Genomic DNA, 24,502 nt, shown 5'->3' on the forward strand with positions numbered 1-24,502 from the left:
CCTTGCAAGACAGACATCAGTGTCATGAAAGGGACACTTCTCATGAGCCTTTTGGAAATATGAACAGAGACTTTACGAGGGCGTGATTGTTTAGGTTCTTGTAAACACACACACAAAGTTAAATAAACTTGTAAAGCCACAAGTTCAAGAGGCCCTGGAAGCAAAGCTATTTCTCAAGCATGTGAGGGCTAACATTTATCCTTTTTTGCAGAAAATGGGTCTGATTTCAGTAAAATAATTGCTCTTTATTCCATTTTACCTTTGGTCACATGCAAAGAAGCAAGACCTTTGTTAAAAACCTCTCTTAAAGAACCAATTCACACCAGCTAAATTTGGGTACTTTCTTCCCCAAATGCATATCATTGATATGAATGGATCTTCTGGAGACTTGTAATAAAATGGAAAAATAGTACATATGTGAGAGGAGTTTATCCTCTGCAATGCTGAAATTAATAAAGTCTTAGGCCAGCAATGTTTATATTTTTACATCCCATCTCTGTCCTACTCATACCTGCCACCCGGTAGCCTGCCTCTTTTGGAGGAAAAAGGTATACCTTCCCACCAAAATCCTGGCTCTTTCATTGCGATGTATTTGGCCTTGCTGTGGACTACCTAAGATTTGGTTCTTATACTAAGACATCTAGAAAGTTCACCGGTGGTCTCCAGGCATCATCAAATAAAGTTGTCCATTTCAGTTTTCTTTCTTGCCAAGTTTTTTTTCTCTGGGAACATTTGCTACGTGCTTTCTGTGCTTTTGAAAAGGGACAGTCTCAAACCGCTTCAGACTGACTAGGCAGGCCCTTTAAAGATATCCAACAGTTATCTGTGTCTCTTGAAATAATGCCTTACTAGTACAGTCTGGCCCTTGGGTTGGTCAGTCAGCGATGATCCCAGTGTGCCACCTGCATGCCACATTTCATACGTGCTAATTCAGATTCCTTTCTGAGTGCAAAGTTAATATATCCTTAGGTATGACTTTTGTCCTGAGTTTCTCAGATATCTGCCATAATAGAGATTTTAGGTTTGTTTGGTTTTGTTTTCTGTTTTTTTTTTTTTTAAACCTCATTTTAACACATCCATCAAGAGATACCCTTAGGTTTTTCTGGCCTAAGTCTTACAAAAGATTTAGTATTGTATATAACTTGTACATGGGAGCTATTCTTCTACTGCAAAGGGCATTAACTTTTTTTTAAAGGAAGAAGAAAATTGTGTTACTTTACAGAGATTGCTTTTTAGTAAAGGAGACAGAGAATGGTATTCAAAACATTTAGGAATATCGTGGAATAATTTCTACAGACATGTGGTTGATTAACAAAGATGGTCTCTAATACAGGTTTCTCTGTGGATTTTAGTTCTGTGTTTTCCCAGTAGGAGGCCTTGGCATATTGTATGTTTTATACTAAAACAATAAGTAGATGAGAACTTTAGAATGCATGTGCTTAGAGCCAGGGCCTGGGTATTCCTGTATATTGGAAAATTTACTGCACATGTGGTGTGCTATTGGTTTCTGAATAATAAATAATTGCACCCTGCATTGAAAGGGATGAATTAAAGAAATTGCAAACGTATGCTGTCAACAGCACTGTTGACAGCTTTCCCTTCAATCTCTTAGCATTACAAGAAACACCTATGATTATTACAATTGAAAGAGATTAGTCTCTAGTGCTTGTTTGTTTGCTTTACATAAATTTGACAGCACTCTGTGAATAATTATGTACACTGTTGCCTTTGTATAGTCAGTCAGTCAGTTTCCCGTTAGACTGAGTCTTAGAAGCAGTGAAAGGGGAGCAAGAAATCATTTTATTATAAAAGGAAGCCAATTGTAAAACCACAAATATTAGCAGTGGGACTCAGAGAAACATGTGAAGTGTCTCCAAACTGCTATTAGCTCTGAGAGGTCCAGGTGGGAGTGCCCCCTTTAAAAAGAACTTGGGTTTTATAAAGACTCTCAGCTACCGAGGCAGCGAGGACTGTAAAATACCTGAGAATAGAGACAGAAAAAGGAACCTGTGTGGATTATTAAATATCCAAAATAGTGAAAGGGGGTTAACCTTTTAGCTGGAGTGCTTCACTGCACCTGTGTGCTGATGTCAGCCTCTGACATCAATTAAATGTTCAGGCTTGCCTAGTGCAGTCACTTTCTGCAGGTGCGTGCTGCCTGAGTGTACTGGGAACATTCAGCATCAGTTAATACAGTTAAAGTAGGGCAGTAGACTGAGGTGTGGTAAAATCACTATTCCAGGCAGTGTGAGTGAGGAGCTAACCAGTGCCACTCATTCTTATGATATTACTGCAGGCCTTGTACTAGGGGTGTAATAGTGTAGTCAATTAACCTGTAATCTTTTGCTTATGGGTTAACACATAGACTACATGCATTTCCCACCCCCTTGCCAGTATATTTTTTTAACAGGCTGTCCAGCAGCCCAGCTCAGTCCTGGCTCTCACTGGGTCTGGGACCTACCACTGCTGCAGCTCTGCATTTCAAATGTATTAGGAACCAACTGGGCAGGCAACCCCAACTCAGTTCTGGCTCGTGCCAGGTCCAGGAGCTCAGCCCCATCCCTGGACAAGGTCTGTTATCATCCCGTGCTGCTGCCTCTTTATCAGAGGCAGCAGCACGGGGTGACAGGCAGCCGGTCCATGAGGGAATCTGGCTGTTAAACTGGCTCCCTTCGTGTACCAGATCCCACCTGGCACCCCGTGCTGCTGCCTCTGATACAGAGGTAGCAGTGTGGAGTGGCAGGGGGCTCCTCGGGAATGGGGCCAGAGTGCAATGGCTGCCTGTTCCACCCCCAGGGACTATAGAATAGTCGAGTAACCAATAAGAATTCATGAGGTTAATCGACTATTCAATTAACCATTATTTAACATCCCTACCTTGTACAAAAGCTTCAGAGGGGTAGCCGAGTTAGTCTGTAACTGGAAAAACTTTAAAAACACCAAATAGTCTAGTAACACCTTAAAGACTAACAAAACGTAGAATTATAGCTGGTATCATGAGCTTTCATTTGACTTAGGGGTTTATCATAATTGTCATTTGTAGTTAAGAGTGAATTTCACTTTGAGGGCTTAATAATCTATCATGTATCATTGACCATTCTGATTATTATTTCAATGCCATTGAGGTGCAAAAGCATCTGTTGGTATTTCTTTCCTGGATGTTGTTTAAAGATTTTCCTTTTATTCTGTTTGCTTCAGTTGTTTTTTGAATGCCAGGGAATTAGGCCGAATGTTCAGAAAGCAGATTAACCAGTGAAACTATATGTTTAACCAGTTAACATTTTAAACAGGATTTTACATCGCTGCCCAGGTAATTAAATGTGGCAAATACACAGTGGAAGACCCTAACAGAAATGGGGAAAGGGGTTGATTCCTCTTTTGCTGCTTCATGATGTAAAAAGAAATGGATTTTCCCCTCCACTCTCAGAAATATCAAATCTTGTTTTACCTGTTTTGTTGGAAAACTGTAGTAGGAGTTTTCTCTGCCCTTGGTTTATGTGGCAAAATTGATGAATCTTTCATAATGAACTATTAATCTGAGTGGGTGTTAGGAACTGAGAATTAAATAGGCGATGATATAAACAAAAATCAATTATTTTTAGTAGTCTGACTAAAATCCCTTCTCCTTTTTGCTTGCTTAGGTTTCAGTCTCTTGTGATGTCATAATCCTACTAGTTCTCCAGGCTGCCCAGACTCTTCACACAGAAGCAGGTAAATCAAATTGTAATGATCCAGGTTCCTCAGTTGGTGCCAGCATAACTACAGTGTGGCCAATGGAACTATCCCAGTTTGCCTCAGCTTTTCTGTAGCAATGACCTTTTCCTGTGATTTTAATTTTGTCCTACTTGGGGAATAATCTACAATGAGAAGATTGATGTGGGACTCTCAGTTGGTTTGGCTTTGCCACATTTTATATTTTGAGTGAGGCAAGCTTGAGAGTCTCAATAATGAAATACTTAATGCTAGCACCAAACTGAGTTCCATCTAGAACCAGCTCTTCTAAGCCCTCAGATGCAACTCTGCTCTTAAATTGGGAAAGAGGGATTTTAATCTGGGGCAAATGGAAAAAGCAAAGGCCAATAGGGCAAGCAATCTCTACGGATACTCTAAGTGGATTTTGGGACACATTACACCACGCTGTTGGTTGGTGCACCTGCATCCGCTGCTCCAGATGAGGACCCATTCCACAAGAGTTCAGGCTTCAACCATGGCCATCTTCCACAGTGTGTTGCTTCAAGACCTGTAGAGTGGCCACATGGAATTCAGTATGTACCTACTCTGTGGTGCAGTCGTCTACCACAGATGCCTCTTTTGGTGCAGTGGTCCTCCACTCAACCACGCCATCCTCACCCTCGCACGTTCCTCTGACTTGGGTGCTGCTTATTAATCACCCTCAATGAAATACAAGAGGGACCATCACTCAAAGAAGAGGAGATTATTTATCTGGACCTGGAGGTTACTATTACTCCAGACGCATGGTGTGCATGCATAAACCCTCAATGCAATACAACTAGGGACAATTCTTCACACCGTGTACCACTAACCTTTGTAACTCATTGCCTTGGAATGTGGTGATGACCACATATAACTGGGGTCAGACAAGAACTAGATAAGTTCATGGAGGATGAGTCCATAAATGGTTATTATTGAAGATAGGGATGCAATCCCATTCTTGTGATGACTCTAAACTGGCCTGCTTGAAGACCGGGGTGGATCACCTAACTGTCCTATTCTGTATACCACCCCTGATGCTCTGATAGCCCTGGTCTACATTAGGGAGTTATTTCAAAATTACTCCCCTCCCCATTTTGAAATAATAAGTGGAGTGTACACACTTCTAAGCCCTACATTATTTTGAAATAATAACTCCTGCTTTCCTGGAGGAATAACTGTTATTTTGAAATAGCAGAAGTGTGGACGCTCTACTTTGGTTAAGTAAACAGTCAATTAGCTGTCTGTACTCCTGGGTCTTCAGTCAATCATACACTATTACTATTTTTTCTGAGCGTATGAGTCTGCCACAGGAGCTAAAAGTTTTTATTAGAAAAAAACACAAGCTGTTTGGCAACAGTATACTTTAATTTCTCTCATACATACACACACGTGCACACAGACACACGTGCACACACATATTACTATAAATCTAGCAAAGTTCTTTCCAAAGGTAAGTAAGTATCACCCCTCTTTTTAACAAATGGAAAAATAAATCCTAAACAGTTAAGGTCTAAATTTTCAAAATAGGCATCAAACTTTGGGTGCCGAACATTCAACTCCTTTTCTCCTGAAGTTATATATCCAAGATTAGAGATTACACTGAGAATTTGCACCTACTTGATTTGTACAAGGTCACACTCTGAGTCAAAGGCTCAGTTTGGAACTGAACCTAGCTCTCCTAACATCCATCATCATGCTAATCCTCGTGGTCTACTCTGTTTGATGCTAGATCCACACAGGATAGAATCGGGTTGTACTTACTCTTTGGGACTTCGGTGTATGTTCCCCAAAGCTTTAATTAGGCTCTGGTCTTAGCTACCAGACAGCATTCCATAACCTAGAACTGGCTACTATTTTGGGAATGGTAAGGAAGAGGCATTAAATGGGGTTTGTCTAGTGGACATGGGTTAATTATTGTTAACCTATGTTGCTGAAATGTCTGGACTCAGGGAATTGTAGGGTTTGCTCTCTGTTGTTTTTAATGGTTTCTCTAGATAAGATCTTTTAAAGGCTTGATCCTGCAAAATGCTGCAGATGCTGCCCTCAATTCAGTCATCAGACTGCTTAAGTGTATACTTTAATTTTTAAAAGTGCTTATTGTTTTAGGTCTTGATGTTGCAGTGCTAAGTAACAGATTTTTCTGTTTAAAAATGAAGAGTTAAGAAAACCACTAGGTGGCGCCTGAAAGTTGTGTAATCAGACATTGCACAACCTTCTGGAGCTTTAATAAATCCAGAAGGGGCTTCTGCAGCTCATTGTGGTTAAAAGAGGCAGAATGCTTTTGCAAATACAGGTTGGGGCGGTAGTAGGGGGCCTGAAATGACCTCCTTTGGTCCAGAAAAATCCCTCATCTGGGACCAGTCAAGTCCTGAGAATGCCAGACCAGGGAGGTCCAAACCTGTATTTTACACACATACAAAAAGAAGTACCGTATTTTCCGGCGTATAAGACGACTTTTGATGCTAAAAAAATCCCCCAAAAATCGGGCGTCGTCTTATACGCTGGGTATACAGGCGGCGGGGCAGCCCAGGCGCGCCGTGGCTGTCCCGCTGCCGGGGCATCCTCAGAGGCTTTGCTCCCGGTGTCCCTGGTCTGCTGGAGACGGTCCCCAGCAGACCAGAGGCACCGAGAGCAAAGCCGAAGCGGCGGCGGTGTGCCGCGCTTCTGAGGCTTTGCTCTGGCAAAGCCTCAGAGGAGCGGGACCCCGCCGCTGCTGCGGCTTTGCTCCCAGTGCCTCTGGTCTGCTGGGGACCGTCTCCAGCAGACCAGGGACACCGGGAGCAAAGCCGGGGAGGCGGAGGGGCGCTGGGGTATAAGACGAAAACCTATCTTTTAACTAAAAAATTAGGGGGTCGTCTTATACGCCCAGTAGCCTTATACGCTGGAAAATACGGTAGAGTAGCAAACCTTTTAGTTTGTTAATTTTACTGTGGCTAAATAGAGGCTCTGAACTAAAGTATTCAGTGCTCTAAAAATCTGTTTAAAATACTTTCTGCTGTAAAGGAGGAAAGCATAAGTGAGAGTGAATTTGCTTGCTCATTGGATGTTTTGTAAAATGTTTGATCTCCAGTTTTTTGTTTACATTCTGTTTTTTAATCTGAATTTTTCAAAATTTTAAACCAAACTTGAGAACAAATGTATCCTAACTTGAGCAACTGTCCATTTTAACAAAATGCTACTTTATTACATTAAACTTTAAGTCTTGCATGTGTCATACTAGCTAATTAGTATACCACCACCCATCAAAAGTCCACTAGGGAAGATATGACAAGGGATTCGAATTCATGGGCACAAGTGCTTTTCACACTGTAATTCTATCAGCAGAGTCTTGTAGCTATCTCATTTAAACAAACAGAAGAGACAGGGACAGCTTGATTTTTGCAGGCTAGGTTGTGCTATTATGTTTGACCATAGCTAGGAATGTATATAAGATCATCTCAGGATATTTCTCTCGATACGGATTATGGGCATCTGTCTTGTTTAAAGTGAATCCAGAGTGTTTTCATTTACTCCTTTTTTTTTTTTTTTTTTAAGATGTGAGAATGCTCCAGTGTTATAATTTATGGCCTAACAGTACTTAATTGACGAGAAAATCAGGTTAAATACACTGTAAAGACATTCATTTATCTTGCTTCTACTGTCAAAAGAGCAGTGGGTGGCAGTTATTATGATAGTTTATTAACACTGGTATTTTCATCTGTTGTACATGAGTTGAAGGTGAAAGCGAAAATAATAACAAACACTGGGATTGTGCAAGAATATTTTATGTCCCATTAAAAACGTATTAAAGGCTAATACTTTCACTTGCTCCTATAACTGTATATTGTTCCCTTGGCTCCTGCAGTAATTGAGTGAATTTTATAATAAAAGCTGCATTGCGTGTAGTCAGGCCTGTTGAAAGTAATTTTGGGCCCCTGTACATTATGTGTGCTGGAGCCCTACCGTGTTGCTTTTTACTAGAGATGTGAAAGTGTAATTGTGTAAACCTTCATGGTTAACACATTGGCTTCTTGTACACACAGGAAACCAGCTCCCTACATACACTGGCTCCCAGGGAGCCACCCCCACCCCCTGCGCTGCTGCCTCTGTATCTGCAGTTACACAGTTATTTAAACACATTTTAGCATTTTTACCCTGGCTACTGACACCTTTGGGGCCCCTGAGGTTGGAGTACCACTTCAGTTATCCCCACTTTTCCCCTTGTCAGCAGTGCATGTACTCTGAATGGATCACACCCATGATGCACACATTAATACTATAGAATCATATAAATGTAGAGCTGGAAGGGACCTCAAGAGGTTTCTAGCTCAGCCCCATCACTGAAGTAGGACTAAATATACCCAGACTATCCCTGGCAGGTGTTTCAGTGATCACCAACCAGTAGATCAGGATCTACCAGTAGATGTTGGAGCCTCTGCCAGGTGATTCTGCCAGGGTTTGGCCAGGTGATTCTGCCAGGGTTTGGCCAGGAAGCTACCAAGCGCTGGCACTTAGTTGCCCCTCCACCCAATGTCATGCTGTTCCTGCCCTCTGCCTTGGAACTGCCCCCCTGGGAGCGTCCTGCTTGCTGTCCAGGGTGAGGGAGGGAGAAAAAGGGGGGTGCTGATATCAGGGTGTTCCTCCCCCACTCTCCACCCCTGTACCCTATCTCCACATGGAGAGAAGGGGATGGCAGGAGCTTGGCAAGCAAATCTCTGTCACACACACACTGTGTGTGTGTCTGTCATTTTCACAAACACACACTGTCCTTCACTCTCATCTACTGACCCAACACATACATGGGAGGTTGTTGTTACTACTTCTACTGCTTGAAAAGTGGGTTGTTTTTGACTAATCTGTGCATTTCATAATTTTCATCTCTCTCTTAAGCTTAAATGTAATTCTTTGGGTAGTGAGTTCTAAAATGCCAAACCCGTCGTAGCTGAAGTCATTATCTGTACGGTAATTGATGCTCCTGGCCGTGTCTGGCATGTCCCTGCAGCCCCTAAGAAAGGCAGAGTAGGAGGTCTTCACATGCTGTCCTTGCCTGCAGATACCGCTCCTGCAGCTCCCATTAATCTGTAATGGGAACGGTGGCCAGTAGAAGCTGTGGGTTCAGTGCCTGTAGATGAGGGGCAGTACATGGCGCCACTGCTGTACATGCCAGCTGCTTTCAGGAGTGGGGCAGGGCCAGGGCAGGAGTAAGCCTGCCTCAACCCCACTGCTCCACCATCCAGAAGCCTTCTCAGTTAAACGATGCCCTGTCAGAGCCTGCTTCTTGAACCCCTGTCCCTGCTGTGAACCTTCTCCTGCAACCAACCTCCTGCCCCAGATGCAAATCCCCCCTGCACCCAAACTCCTTCCCAGAGCTTGCACCCTGAGCCCCCTCCTGGATCCCAATCCTCTGCCCTAAGCTCCGAGCCCCTCCCACATTCCAAACACCTTGGCCCAAGACCAGAGCCTGCATCCCAACCCCCTATCCCAGCCTGATGAGAGTGAGTGAGGATAGGGGAGGAATGGAGTGAACAGGGTGAGACCTTGGAGAAGGGGTGGGGCAGAGCCTCAAAAAAAAGGTGGGGGAAGGAAGCGCAGGGCAAGAGTATTTGGGTTTGAGGTAGACCTTACATTGCACTTACATTGAAAAAGTGATCTTGTGGCTAAAAAGGTTGGAGACCACTGCTCTAACCTGTTCTTATAAACCTCCAATGATACGGGTTCCATTGGAAGCCTACCCCAGTACTTAACTATCCTTATAGTTAGAAAGTTTTTTCTTAATATCTATCTTAAATCCCTCTTGTTGCTGATTAAGTCATTTATTGTTTGTTTTATCTGCAATGGAGATGGAGAACAGTTGATCACTGTGCTCAGCCCTTAACATAATTGAAGAATATTATCAAGTGTGCCATCAGTCATCTTTTCTCATGACTAAATTGACCGGTGTTCTGCATCTTTCCTGATTGGTCAGATTTTCTGGATCCTTTATTATTTTTGCTCTTCTCTGGACCCTCTCCAATTTATTCATCTCTTTCTTAAAGTGCACTACCCAAAAGTAGATACACAGGCCTCAGCAATGGTGAGAAGAGCTGCACAATTACCTCTTGTATCTTATGTACAACACTGCTGCTAATACAGCCAAGAGATGTTAGATATCGTATATTTTAGTAATCGGGTACTCACAACAATTTTTAGCAGTTACACGGTTACTAAAATACTCCCTGAGGCAGGGTCGGCAGCTAGTGCAGTCTTGTCCCCACTCCCAGGGAGTCCCTTGCTACCCCATGCTGCAACATCTGATACAGGAGGGTGGCACTGAGCTCCCAGCAGACGCAGGCTGCTCTGGAGACAGGAGGGGCAGGGGGGACCAACACGTGGGGAGCCAGCTTTACGCCGGCTCCCTCGCGGCTCTGGCTATCGCCTTCCCTTCAGCCCCTTGCTGCCTCTGATACAGACACTTAGATAAACCAATAAGCCTAGGCTTGTTCAAACAGCTATACGTTAACATCCCTAATACATCCTAGGTTAACTTTAGAATTTTTTCATTCAATTGGTGAGCCATGATAATCCTCAGATCCTTTTTCATCAGTGCTGGTACTTATCCAGTTATTCCACAGTTATAACAGTGTATTCGATTTTATTTTTCTATCTATATTTAGTACTTTGCATTAGTTGTTGAATGAATTTAATCTTGTTGATTTCAAACCAATTCGCTAATTCTTCAGGGTTGTTTTCAATTCTAATCATGACCTGAAAAGTGCTTGCAACCCATCTCGGCTTGAAGATATCGGAAAATTTTATAAGCATCCTCTGCTGTCCAAGTGGTGGCGGTGATGATGATGATTGATAATAATAATAATGAAATGTACCGGAGTCAAGGCTTATCCCTTGAATGGGACTCAACTACATGTAGTGAAACATTGATAACTACTTATGGAGTATGGGCTTTCAACTAGCTGTGCTAGTAATTTCAACTAGACTGTGGCTCTGATGCTCCCTTTTGGCCTTAGACATTTTATTAGTTTGCTTACATTGTCTTGTTTTTCAGAAGACACTACCATACATCAACAAGAATTAAACCAAGAGCAAAACAATGTCCCTATTCAGGCTTCTCTATCTTTCTTATACCTACTGCTGTCAGCCCACGGCAGCACAAACGTCTCCTTAGCTTTACACCTTTGCAGTGTGCCAAAGGGATTTGGCTGTCTGTGCCATGACTGGACAGCAAAGGATTTTAATGCGTCATATTGGATAGAATTAATGAGATTGGTGACGTGCATGTGTGCGTGTGCGTTTTTGTTCCATTTTTTGAAAATTCAAAACAAAATGCAAACCTTTGCTTTTTTCAGGTTTAGTGATGAATTTTCAGACGTGTCCTCTAACAAAGAATTATTGCACTTGCACTGTCATTCTGCAATAGCACACATGACAATTTGGTGATGATGTGCCTACTAATGTCTGTATCTGTTGGCATTTAATTCCTATTTCAAATAGAAATCTAGAATCTGGAAATATTTTAAGCAACGAAGATGGGGCACGATCTTCATCTGGTGTTAACAGCAAATATCTATAGACTTTTGTACAAATTTATACAGTTTATAATCTGGGCCGATTACCTGAATTGTAGTCAGAGTTGCCAATTCTCACAATTTTATTGAGTCTCATGATAACCCTCCAATGCTAAATAAAAAGAAACCAACATATTCCTTTTAATCATTGTTCCATATAGGTGCAGGAGTCTGCCCATGTGCAGCAATATGCAGGATCAGGGCTTCTGATTAATTGTTCTAAATCTGGAAGTAAAGAATGCAGAGGCATGCCATTAGGTTTTTTTTCAAGCTTTCCATCTTATTCTCCCATTCAATCAGTGTCTAGTACAGTAGTTGGGAAGAACTAGACCTAGGATTAATTAAGGTTTGTTTTTGTTTGTTTTGTTTTACTTTCAAGATCATAACTTAAGTGGAAGATAATTTGAAGAGAGTCTCCATTGCCTGGTATGCTGGTCTTTTTGCCAAGCAAATATTTGGGAAGTTAATGACATTCTTGAACTGTGTCTGGGAATTGTTTGGCTCTCTGACTCTGCTAGCTCCACTGTCCTGTAACAGATGCTTATGTAGCTTTTGGAGCTAGACTGTGATTTGACTGAACCTGCCTTGAGGAAAACGTATAGCTGTGCTGCCTCCAGAGCAGAGTCAGAAATCACTTTCTAGTCTCTGTGTGTATTCCAGTAGGAGAGTAATCTGCTGCTGCTGTGGACCAATAATACATTACTTCCTTCTCTGTTACCTCAGCTGCACTGACCAGTAAGAATCAGGGCTTCTCCATTCCTCACCCCTTCCTGTACATGGAGAATTGACTGTGCTGAGCAGAAAGGAGGAGCTTGTACACTCCTTTATTCCCCATGTAGGCATGTAGGACTTCTGTAATCTTGCCTTTAGACTTTATTCCTTGTTCTTTTTCTGTCCCTGAGGCTGTCTCTAGACTACATCCCTCTGTCGACAGAGGGATGTAAATTAGACACTTCAAAATTGCAAATGAAGCGGGGATTTAAATATCCTGCACCTCATTTGCATAATTGTGTAATGGTGCTCTTTCAGACAAGTGCCATTTGGAAAGTAAAACCACGGTTGTACAGGATCTTTCGAAAAAGCCTGCTGTTTTCGACAACCTTGTCTAAACCACAGTTTTAGTGTCGAACTGGCGCTTGTTCAAAAGAGTGTCATTATGCGATTATGCAAATGAAGTGCGAGATATTTAAATCCCCACTTCATTTGCAAATTTGAAGTGTCTAATTTACATCCCTCTGTTGAAAGAGGGATGTAGTCTAGACACAGCTTACATATCAAAGATATTTGCAATGCCATGGAACGCCCAGCCATCCATTTATTTTTTTGCCCTGCTATTGATCAGTGTTTTTAACCTTTTTTTAAATAAAGTACCCCCAGTACCTACAGTTTTCAGACACACACAATTTTTTTCTACCATTGCAACACATTTATTTAAATAACTTAATCGTAGCCGGGAGGGCTATGAAATTTTTGGGTGTAAAAAGTACAAAAATAATAAAACGTAAAACTTAAAACAAAATTTCAGTTTTCTCCAATTTCAGTTGTGTTGATGTACCTCCCCTTCCCCCCCCCCCCCCCAGGCTTGTCTCAAGTACCTCTAAGGGTACTCATACCACTGGTTGAGAAACACTGATCTAGATTATATCCATATTTACTGATATGAAAATAATCATCTACACTTGCAAGGGTGGGGAACCTTCAGCCCACACGGCATTTGTCATGGTTAGCTGCTGGCAGGCCATCAGACGCATCTGCAGGCATGGCCACTCACAGCTCTTAGTGGCTATAGTTCACCATTCCTGGTCAATGGGAGCTATGCGAAATGGTGGCTTGGCTCATGCATCTTCCCTCAGCACCCGTTGGCCACAAACAGTGACCTGCGGCCACTGAGAGCAGTGGGGCTCTGTGCCTGTGGATGCTCAGGTAAACAAAGCATCTGGCAGACTGCCAGAGGCTAACTCTTAACACCCTGCATGCAGCCAGCATGCCAGAGTTTCCCCACCCATGATCTATTACAGTATTCCCACTAGATAAGGATCCATTGTTATTTTGTGATGGCTTCTGTTTCTCCTTGATTGTTTTTCATTACATTCATGCGCACATATCTTAATATGCTTCTGAATTTTCTGATATCTGCTTTGCCTAACCAAGGTAACTGCCAGACTGAGCTATGCAAAACCACTTCCTGGACCCCTGTCCTTTCTTTCCTAGTCCAATGAGTATTGTGTTTTTTGAATGCACGAGGAGTTTGATACTTCCTCTTCTTAACAGGAGGCCATCCAAATGAACTAGTTGGTTCCTTTCTGAGCCAAAAAGATGACAGAGCCTAGTGTGTCAAGAGCAGCAAGTATATTTAAAAACTACTACCTGCTGCATAGTAATTTCCCTGTAAGATACTTTTGCAGTCAGTATTTGAACTCCTGACAGATTCTTTATTATTGCTGTAAAACCAATTCTGGTTTAAAAGATATGATGAGACTAATTATTTTCACGTGGTTTTCTGAAGTACAGCTAGTAAAATTCTATCGTGCATTTCATTTAGGAAAATAAATCATATTGTATTACTCTGCATTTTGCTAGCTTTGGAGTTATAAGTTGATTCATTCAACCTTAGTCACTCATGTCCTCCAGTTTTGGGAAACATTTTGAATACATGAGAACTTCAAGAAATCTGCAAGTTGGTTTGACTTCACAGCTTGCAGTCAGCTAGCATTATAGTGGGAGAAATGTTCTAAGCTGAGAAAGAATAAGCAAGAGATTGAGGGTCTTGATATTATTTAGGATATTTTGGGAACCCTATGTGCATGTGTGTGTATGTATAAATTAATTAAATTATCTAGGGTGATGTCATTGATTTTAAACTGCAAAATACAGTTTAAACAATTTGAGGAATTCATTCAGCAGTTCATTTTCTTTTAATGTCAATTTCTCGTATTTATAAAATAGAAATTTCTAGGAACGTTATTGCTGAATTACTCATTAAATGAGTATTTTGTTCTGTTTTAAAGGCAAGCATCTGCTAACACTTCAATGCAGGCGCACACAGTTCTTTTTTGCAAAACCACATGTGTTACTATATTATATTTCTTGATCAAAACCAGTTAGCTGTTTTAGCTCTGTTGCTGTTGTGCATGAAAGCCAGTTGTTGAAATTAAAAGCAGTTTTGTGTACAAATACGCTAGCAAGCACTGAAAAATCTCAGCTGTCTGGTGGGCAGGATGTGGAAAGGAGGTTGATTAGAGTTGGTTGTATTTATACTTTGTTCAGTAGCAGTTCAGATCACATAGCACTTGGCAGACATTGAGTTAAGTTTCACAATTCCTATGAGATCGATATTCTACCTATTTTGCAGATGCCTCAGTTTAGCTTTAGAAGATGAAATGCTGACCTTAATGAAATCAGTGATGGCTTTTCCATTGAATTGAGTGGGAGCAAGATTTCACTCAGAGTTTAATCAAATACTGCAACACCTTTCTACAAAACAGTTTACTCACACGGATTAGTTAAATGCATCAGGTCAAACTAATATCATGTCTCTTGCTTTAGCTCATTGAGGTCAGTGAGTTATAGCTGGGATGGATTTGGTCTGTCTTCTTAAACTAAGAACTCTTTATTTTAATATACTGCTCCGCAAACTTTCTTTCATAACTAGTCTTTCTAGAAAAGAGATAATTGCACTAGGGATAATTGGTGTCAAGCGCCACAAAATTAATTAACAGCTTTCTTTCTTTTCTTCTTTTTTCATTCCCTTTCTCTCTTAGGGTGTGTCTAGACTACAGGGTTTTTTCCGAAAAAAGTGGCCTTTTTTCGAAAAAACTTCCCCTGCATCTAGACTGCCGCCGAGTTCTTTCAAAATTAAATCAAAAGCAAACAGCGTTTGTTTGGTTTTTTACTGCGGTAAACCTCATTTCACAAAGAAGAAACCTTTTTTTTCGAAAAAAGGCATTCTTGAATGGGAACAGGGATTTTTCAAGAGAGAGCATCCAGACTGCCTGGGTGCTCTTTCGAAAAAACGGCTTGCTTTTTCGAAAGTACTGGTTGTAGTCTAGATGCTCTTTTTCAAAAGAGGCTTGCAATCTAGATGTAGCCTAAGTGTCTAATCCAGTCAGAGTGCCTTTCAGAGCGCCTTCATGTCTTTCCAAATCAATGGAAATATTCTCATTCATTAAATGTCAGTTGCCTGAAGCAGGGATACAAGTGTGTCTGGGCGCACAGAGTATTTTTGCTTAGAATAGGCACATTTTACTAGACATGAAATCAAAATATTGTAATATGTTCTTGTTCCATCCTGTGCATTTGCTGCCTCATGTGGCTTTCATTTTAAAGGGGTATTTGCTTTAGAAAGATTCAGCAGATAAAGAGCCTTCACCATCCTAATTAATGATAGCTCTTTAGAGTCATGGTACTGTAGTTACGAAATGCAAATCTAAAACAATCAACACAAAAACACAAGTGAACATAGGTATTCCTCTTACTCTGAAGAACCATGAAATAAGATTGCTGGTGTGTGCAGTTTTCTAACACGAGCAGAAGGCTTGTAAATACTAACCATAAAGACTTGTAATACTAACCAAACAGCCTCGTGTGAGAAATTCCATGGGTAGCTTTCACAGGTTTTTTAGGTACATTAGCAGCTCCATAGTTTGGATCGCATTGGACATTAGCTTTTCAAGAAAAGTAAATTGTCTAAATGCTTTATTGTTGACAGCCCCAGACCTAATTAGTTAAAAATACTCTATTTGGACCTTTCACTCCATCGCAGTGGTGTCCAGTAGTATTTAAAGCAGGCGTGGGAAACGTTTTTTTTGGTTGGGGGTCACTGATCTAAAGAAAAATCTTTCGGGCTCCACACACCAGTGAAAAGCAAAAAACAAAAACCTCTCACTGGCTCCTCCCTCCTTCCCAGGAAACAAAAAAACAAACAAAAACAAAAAGAAGCAAACCTTAGGATATGTCTACACTAGCCCCCTAGTTCGAACTAGGGTGGCTAATGTAGGCATTCGATCTTGCTAATGAAGCCCGGGATTTAAATATCCTGGGCTTCATTTGCATGTTCCCGGGCGGGCACCATTTTTAAATCCCCTTAGTTCGAACTGACTGCCCGCGGCAGTCAGAAGTTAATCCGAACGAAGTCCTTAGTTCGGGTTAACTGTTACATCTCATTGTAGGAGAAGTAATAGTTAATCCAAACTAAGGACTTAATCCAGATTAACTTCTGACTGCCGCGTGTAGCCGCGGGCAGTCAGTTCGAACTGAGGGGATTTAAAAATGGTGCTCACCCGGGAGCATGCAAATGAAGCCTGGGATATTTAAATCCTGGGCTTCATTTGCAAGTTTGAATGACTACATTAGACACCCTAGTTCGAACTAGGGGGCTGATGTAGACATTCCCTTACTGGCCTGGCTTCCCTGAGGAACGAACAAACAATGAGGCTCTCATTGGCCTGGCCCCCGAGAAACAAAACGAAAAAAGACACAGAGTCACACTTGGGGCGCTAGGGCTCTCTTGTGCTGCAGCCCCCTGGGGCTGGATCTAGCCTTCGGCTTTCCTTGATCTGGCTTGCGGTGATGTTTGGGGCTTCTCTTCCCCTTTCTTTCCTCCCCTACCCCTGCAGTGGGGCAAGCGAGCACTAGTGCACCAGCACTTGAGGGTGCAGGAGGGGCATGGAGACTTGCAGCACACTAGCACCAGCTCCCTCTGCTGGAGGAGGGTGGAAAGGGAAACCCCAAGTCTTGCTGCCGTCCGGACCACGGGAAGCTAGGGGTTGGATCTGGCCTGCTGGTTGTAGGTTCCCTACCCCGGCTTAAAGCTGTATAACACCTATCATGTATGGTTCATTCTCTCACTTAATCTCTAGAGGGAGAATTGCATATGTGTTGGAGTGTTTATTTTGGTGGAGGGTGGTTTTCCAAACTGATTGTGCTATATGTATTATATATTAGAGAATGCATATCAAAGAAGTATACCTGGCAGTTGGAAGATGAGGTTTGTGATGGTCATTATTAGCTACAGGGGTTTGTCCATATTCTTAGTCTAGCTCCCGTGAAAGTCCTTTCTCCTGCACAAATGAGCTTCACTTACATGGAACAAAGTTGCATTGTGCCTGAGGAGTGGAGCTGTTGACCACAATCTTCATGCTGGAGTCCCAGGATGGTGGAGGCCCAGGCCATGTGGTACCTTGAAGTTAAGGACTGAGACCTTAAACTCAAATCTGTAGTCTGTTAGAAACCCATGCAAAATGTGGAGCACAGGTCTGACGTGAAGTAGACATGAAAAGTGGTATGTCTTGTCTCCTTTCATTTTTTAGCATAACTAGAGTTAGAGGTGTAGGTGTATGCAATATGTGTGGTTTTCTTGTATTTACATTGTCTGTGTCTCAGTTACTCTGTTGTACCCTTCTGGAGGACATGAAATGAATAATTCCTAATGTTTCCAAGTGGGAAAAAAGTTTGTGAAAGGAAGGGAAAGTCTTAATAATGAGTGAAGCAAAGGGTTGCCACTGGAAATGAGCATCCTTTTCCTCTCATATGTAACAGGTTTTTTTTTTCCCCTTGAAAGCTCATAATTTTTAGTGGGGAGGAGAGAACACTTTTGTGGACCTTCCATGATGATTTAAAACACAGAAATTCAAAAGGTGTATTATTTTTGGGGTAGTCTTAAATAAATACAATTTTAAAACTGAGAACAAACGGAGCAGTCAGTGAAAATTCAAAAAGAGATAAGGATTAGTTTAATTGCTTAAACAGGAAAGAGAGCTTCATTAAAAATTAAGTAAGAATTGTTACTATGTTAGTTACATGCGGTGACAGTCTATACCACATTTTTGCAGGCAGGCAGTATTCCATTTAGTCACAGCATGTCCTCCATTAAACCATCACTTCTGTGAAAGTTAGAAAAACTCATTAGTGACTCTCCGCTGTGAAACAAGAAGAAATACATTCACTATCTGGTCAGTAATTAGTATCAATTAATTTCCTTTCTTCCTTATATCAAGCTAAAAGAAATTCTGCGGGTCAAGTTTACTCCAGAGCTAAATAAGCTATCTAATTCAAAGCATAGTCTTTTTACATTTATAGATAGATATACCATATTACATTTTATTTTTAATTAAAGTATAAAGAATTGAGCTTCTCCACTTGGCGCAATGGAGCCGTGAGAGGGGCAAATCAATTATTTATTCCCCAGACTTGGCCTAAACTTCTGTACTATATCATTCCCTTGCTTCCTGGTTGAGACAACTCACCACATCAGATCATTAGCCGTATCAGTGATTCAATGCTTTCTTCCTTTCTTTAAAAGTAGCTTAGAAATTTGACTAGTATGGTATGGAATGAACATAAGAATGGCCATTATTGGGTCAGACCCAGCATCCTGTCTTCCAACAGTGGCCAATCAGTAGACGACGCTGAAAAACTACCTTAACATTACCTCATTGCTGCTCATGTCCGAATATTCCATGTGAACACAAGAGCCCAGTTCAGCTCCAGTAAAGTCAGTTTGACAAGCTCCTGTTGAAATCAAGTGGAAGTTGGAGGAAACCTTTACAATCCGAGTTGTCAACATCCCACTTGATAGTCGCAACAGTTTAGGTTTAGTTCTGTTCATAGCTTACATTAGTTTTTGTCTTGGCATTTCAAGCTACATTACCAAGTATGTTACAGTTCATTTGCTGCAGTAGATAACGGCAAAGAATACTGATTTGTTTGCTAAAATGTTGGCTGTGCCAGAGATATCATGGCAAGGCAGATTTGGTCTGCGATAACCAGACACATTCTGCTAAAATCCTGCCATTTTTACATATTCCCCAGAGAAAGTGTTGGCCCATTGTAATCTTAGACCACCTAGGAGTTGCCATTCAGATCCCTGGAGTTTTACTTTTTCAAGTAGACAGTGTTGATCTGGTGTTCCTTAGACTTAGAAACATTGATTAATAATAATTACAAAATGTACACATAGGCAAAGTAAGAGAAATCCTGCTTGAGAACTTCTTAGAATTTGATTTAGGTATGTTTACTTTCTATATTTTGATAAAAGATGTTGGAAATTAGTGTTTTGACACTTACGAAGCATAACCGTTTTGATATGTAATGACAGACATTTGAGTAATTAGCTGACATCCTCCATAATTTTCTGTAATTGTAAAAATATAAATTGATAAAAATAAATGTTTAAAAATAAAATGACATTATATATTGAAATTACAAAAAAAAAACCTTTGAATTTTGCCAGTCCTATTAGTATACACTAATATAAATATCCTGCTACTGATTACTTACTTGTGAAGACATTTGAAAAGATTTTGATGATCACCACTGTAAGTACATAATGTTGTAAATGTGCCATTAGTGGAACTATCATTAATGCCAGTGTTAATGCAATATGTAAGGATAAGGAGTCATGTAGGCAGTGTTCCCAAGCTTAAGACAATGGAATTGGACCGCTGTATTTACATACTCTTTGATGAATAATCTAGGAAAATAGGGGGAGGGCAGAAGTAGATGCCATAGGAAAGGCAGAAATAAAATAGTTTGGGATTTTTTTGAATTTTTAAAGATGAAAGCTTCTATCTAATTCTAAAACTAAATTTAATAAGAAACTGTATATTAAAAGGTGTAAATAACAAAAATAAAACTCTCAAAGCTTGCGTCTTCAAGTCAGTTGATTCAGTTTTTTTCCGATGAAAGCCTGAATTGGATGGTTTATGAAGTGTCAAACAAAACTATTTTCAGGAACAGAAGGAAGATCAAAGATAGCCAAAAGGAAAAGGCTGAAATAATATTTTGACAGTTCTATTGGTAAAATTTCTCTTTCCCATCTCATCTACATCTCTTAAAGGTACTTGTAAACAGTCACCCTGGAAGTATCTCTGGTATCAGTGAACATGGAATATAAGCTTTGACAAGAATTGTGGTGCTGTTAGCAGGTGGGACTCGTTTTAATTAAGGGTGTCATATTTTGTCCATTTTTTTTGGAACATAACGTTTTTCTCCTCTTTATGTATCAATTCTTTATTGTGCATGTCCCTTACAATTGCTTGTTATTTAACAAGACTGAGTTTTCAGTTTCCTTTTCTCTTTTTATATTAATGCTGCTTAAACATTATTTTATCTATATTATCATTCCTTATTTTTAGAGTGTCCATCTGTATTAAGTTGGAAGATACCAGATAACTCTGCTGACATTGTTGTTGTTGTTGTTGTTCGTCCATCGTATTCGAAGAGGACCTTGACATCTAATGGGTTATGGACTGTCTATGGTGTGTCCGCAAATGGCTGATAAGGCCGATACGGGCACGGAATGTTCTGCCACATGTCGGGCAGACATGTGTGGGCACCACTGTTGCAGCTTTTGCAACTCTGGCTTTACGGAGTGCTCGCTTCTCTTGTGCTATGGTTGGGTTGTCCTTCTGGCTTCAGATGTTTGACAGCCTTGGTAGATCAGCGTGTGCCATGTTGATCGGTCTTGTGCCAGGGTCTCCCAGGAGGTGGTGTCAATATCCAGGGACTTGAGAGAGGCTTTAAGCGTATCTTTGTATCGCTTCTTTTGTCCCCCGTGCGATCGCTTCCCTTGAAACAGCTCACCATAGAAGAGCTGTTTAGGGATGCGATGATCTGGCATCCTTGCAACATGGCCTGCCCAGCGTGTCTGAGCTTTCATCAGCAGGGTGTAAACTGACGGCAGACCTGCTCTAGAAAGGACTTCTGTGTCTGGCACCTTATCCTGCCACCGGATCCTCAGAAGTCTGCGGAGGCAAATCGTGTGGAAGTGGTTCAGTTGCCTAGCGTGCCTCCTGTATACAGTCCAAGTCTCACTGGCGTACATCAGGGTAGTTAACACTACTGCTCGATAGACTTTAAGCTTTGTAGCAAGGCTTATTCCACGGCGGTCCCACACTTTGGTCAACAGTCTGCCGAATGCAGAGCTTGCCTTGGCGACTCTGCAGTTGACCTCGATGTCAATTGTCACTGAGCGGGAGAGGGTGCTGCCAAGATATGTAAATTGGTCCACTGCTTGCAGCTTTTGTCCCTTCACTGTGATGGTGGGCACTTGATGTTGAGCTTTCGGAGCTGGCTGGTGCATCACTTCGGTTTTCTTTGTGTTGATGAGAAGGCCGAAGTTGTCGCATGCTGCTGCAAATTTGTCCATGCTGGCTTGCATTTCCTGCTCTGATCCAGCATTCAGGGCGCAATCATCAGCAAAAAGGAGATCTCGTAGCACAGTCTCCTTTATCTTGGTGACAGCCTGGAGTCTTCGCAGGTTAAACAGTTTCCCATCGGTCCTGTATCTCAGTCTGATTCCCAAGGAACTGTTCTGAAAGGCGTCTGACAGCATGGCTGAAAACATTATGCTGAACAGGGTCGGTGCCAGCACACTCCCTTGCTTGACGCCGTTTGTGATGGGAAAGGCCTCTGAAGCTTCTCCATCATCCAGAACACGAACCGTCATGCCGTCATGGAACTGACGTACCATCAAGATGAATCTGTCAGGGCACCCAAACTTCGACATGATGCGCCACAGACCTTCGCGACTGACAGTGTCAAAAGCCTTGGTGAGATCCACGAAGGTGGTGTACAGTTCATGATTCTGTTATTGACACTTCTCTTGAAGCTGTCGGGCTGCGAAGATCATATCCACCGTGCCACCCTCTTTGCGGAAGCCGCACTGTGTCTCAGGTAATAAACCCTGTTCCAGGTGGTCAATCAGACGATTCAGCAACACTCGTGCAAGGATCTTATCTGCGATGGAAAGCACTGATATTCCTCTATGATTATTGACGTTACAGGAGAGTTGATATGTCTCCTGATGTGATATACTTCATAAATTGCACTTAGCAGAATTGCAGTTCTGTTCAATGTACACTAATGTAACTGTTCTTTTGTTACCCTGACTGGTATTGCAAGAGTAAGGCCTCAGCCCTGTAAATAGATCCCTACCTAATTCACAGCCCATTTTCGTCCATTTCACAGTTACAGGATTTTTAAAACCATAAGGTCCATGATTTCTGGTATTTAAATGTGACATGTCAGCATTGTAACTGAAGGGGCCCTGATCCAAAGAAGACTTGTGTTGAGGATCACAAGGATGGGGGGGGGGGGGGATAATGGTATCGCTACCCTTACTTCTGTGTGGCTGCTAGGGATGTGGTGGCACTGCCTTCAGAGCTGACAGCTGGAGCGTGGTGGCTGCTGGCCAGGAGCCCAGCTCTGAAGGCAGAGCTCCTCTGAGCAGCGCACAGAAGTAAGGTTGGCATTGCATGGTATTGCTGTCCTTACTTCTTCACCACTGCCTACAGAGCTTGGCCCGCAGTCAGCTGCTGGCTGCCCAGCTCTAAAGTAGTATCAGTGGTGTGGTATGGTATTGCCACCCTTCTGTACTGTGGCTTGTAGGGTGCTGCCTTCAGCCACTCTTTTCCGACCATTAGCTACCACTGTCCATCCACCTGCTCTGAAGACAGTGCAGAAGTAAAGGTGGCGATACCGTGACCCCGCTAAAATAACTTTGTAACCCACCGTATCTCCTTTTTTGAGTCAGGCCCCCCAGTTTGAGAAATGCTGCTCTACCCTGCCAGATCTTTATAGCACACAAAAGACAAGATTTCACAGGGAGAGACCAACATTTATAGTCCGTGATGGCCCTGAATTTGGTAGGGCCCTCTCTATAAAGACTCTTGCATGTGCTTAGCATTCCTATGCCATGAGTAATCTTGATGCTTTCAATGGGACTAGTCACAGTGTAAAGCTAAGCAAAGTCCTATCAAAGTCCTTTCAGGGTCAGAGCCTGAATCAGCAAACATCCCTCCAGAAAATTGGTCTTTGAGAGGCATGGCAGCCCCCACTTTTTTTCTTCTTGTACAGGAAACCCTCACCATTCGCAGTGGTTGAGTTCCAGGAGCCGCAGGGAAGTCACTGCAGCTCTAGTCCCCGCTGTCCTCCTCACCAGGACAGCACAGGAATACATGGAACCGTGAACAGCACTTCTGCGAATCGTGAGGGTCTCTGGTATAGAGTGTGCCTTGCCTAATAAACTGAATGACAGATGCAACAGTGACCATGCTGATTTTTCAGGCACCTTTTCTGTCTTCCCATGAGATGGTGTGGAGATGCAGAATCAAGAAAGCATTTTTATATTACTATTGGTGGCATTGTGGAATGATTACTGGAGACCTATTAATAGTTTTACATTACAAACTGAGGGCATTGCCTTCAGTTTGTATCACTACCATATGTTTATAGAGCAGTGTGAAGAACACAGAAATGTCATTTGTAGTCAAAATATAAACTTTCCATTAAACCATGCTATGTTTATTTGTATCTAACCGATTACCATGCTATTGATTTCATATTAAGAAAAAAGGATAGACATAAGAACCCAAATATTCAACTAAATGAATTCCAATAATGTTCCAATAACTTAATCAATAAGTAAGCAATAGTAGTACAGAAGAAGATACTTTTAGCTGATTTATGTGCTCATTTGAACTTTAATTGGATTTTTTCCAAAGTAGTAATACTGTAAGTAGCCAAGAACTTGAAAGGAAAAATGAAGGAAATTATTAAATTTGTGTGGATTAAGAGTATGTTAAGCAGCCCTTGGTAATCTACTCACAATGACTGTATGTCATTATGAGTATACTGTATCTGTGGAGTGCCTGGGCAGAAAGGAGAGAACCTAGTTAAAAGAAAAACATTCAACGTGTGGTATCTCAGCTTCAGTCCCCAGAAGCAAAGGGGACTGTAAAATTTGGTAGAGACTGATAAAGTTTCTATACAATGCTTACATCCACTTACGTTGTGAGAGACTTCTGCCCACAGGAGAAAAAAAAAAAAAGCACAAGGAATAATTCTCGGTAGACACCAACACATTTAAAACTACTGTGAAATGGATAGAGCAAAGATTACAATAAAATGTGTGCTCCCCCTCCCATAAAAAATTCAGAAAAGCTAAAACATTACAACATAGTGATCCAAATAACTTGAAAATGCCTACTATGACTTGCTTCAAAGTTTGTGCCTTGGTGGCACAGGGTGTAGCTTTGCACACTTCCTGAGAACATTGCCTTTTGTTTCCTTGCCCTGCTGCCAAGTTAGAGGGGAGACTGAAAACTGGCCTTGTTGTGACCCTGATTGTTCTCCCACTGAAATCCTAGCAAAACTCCCATTGACTTGAGGGCCTGTGTCTGTACCCATCAGAGACTTCTCCAGCCTTGACAGAGGAGAGACAACGTGTCTCTCTAGAGCAGCAGTGC

The 24,502-nt window shown here is 41.7% G+C and overlaps 1 protein-coding gene across 14 annotated transcripts in view; it reads left to right on the forward strand.

The window, feature by feature from the left end:
• The window catches only part of BBX (BBX high mobility group box domain containing), a 189,098-nt gene that overhangs the window by 82,690 nt on the left and 81,906 nt on the right, over window positions 1–24,502 (forward strand). For 10 of the 14 annotated variants that reach the window (XM_075908083.1, XM_075908164.1, XM_075908073.1 and 7 more), the window contains one exon: window positions 3,642–3,711. The exons of the other annotated variants lie outside the window; for them this stretch is intronic. The gene's annotated coding sequence lies outside the window, so the exon portion shown is untranslated. The remainder of the gene's footprint in view (window positions 1–3,641; window positions 3,712–24,502) is intronic. 14 annotated transcript variants of the gene reach the window in all.

The sequence above is a fragment of the Pelodiscus sinensis genome, chromosome 1 (assembly GCF_049634645.1).
Source record: "Pelodiscus sinensis isolate JC-2024 chromosome 1, ASM4963464v1, whole genome shotgun sequence".
Taxonomy (NCBI): Eukaryota; Metazoa; Chordata; order Testudines; family Trionychidae; genus Pelodiscus; species Pelodiscus sinensis.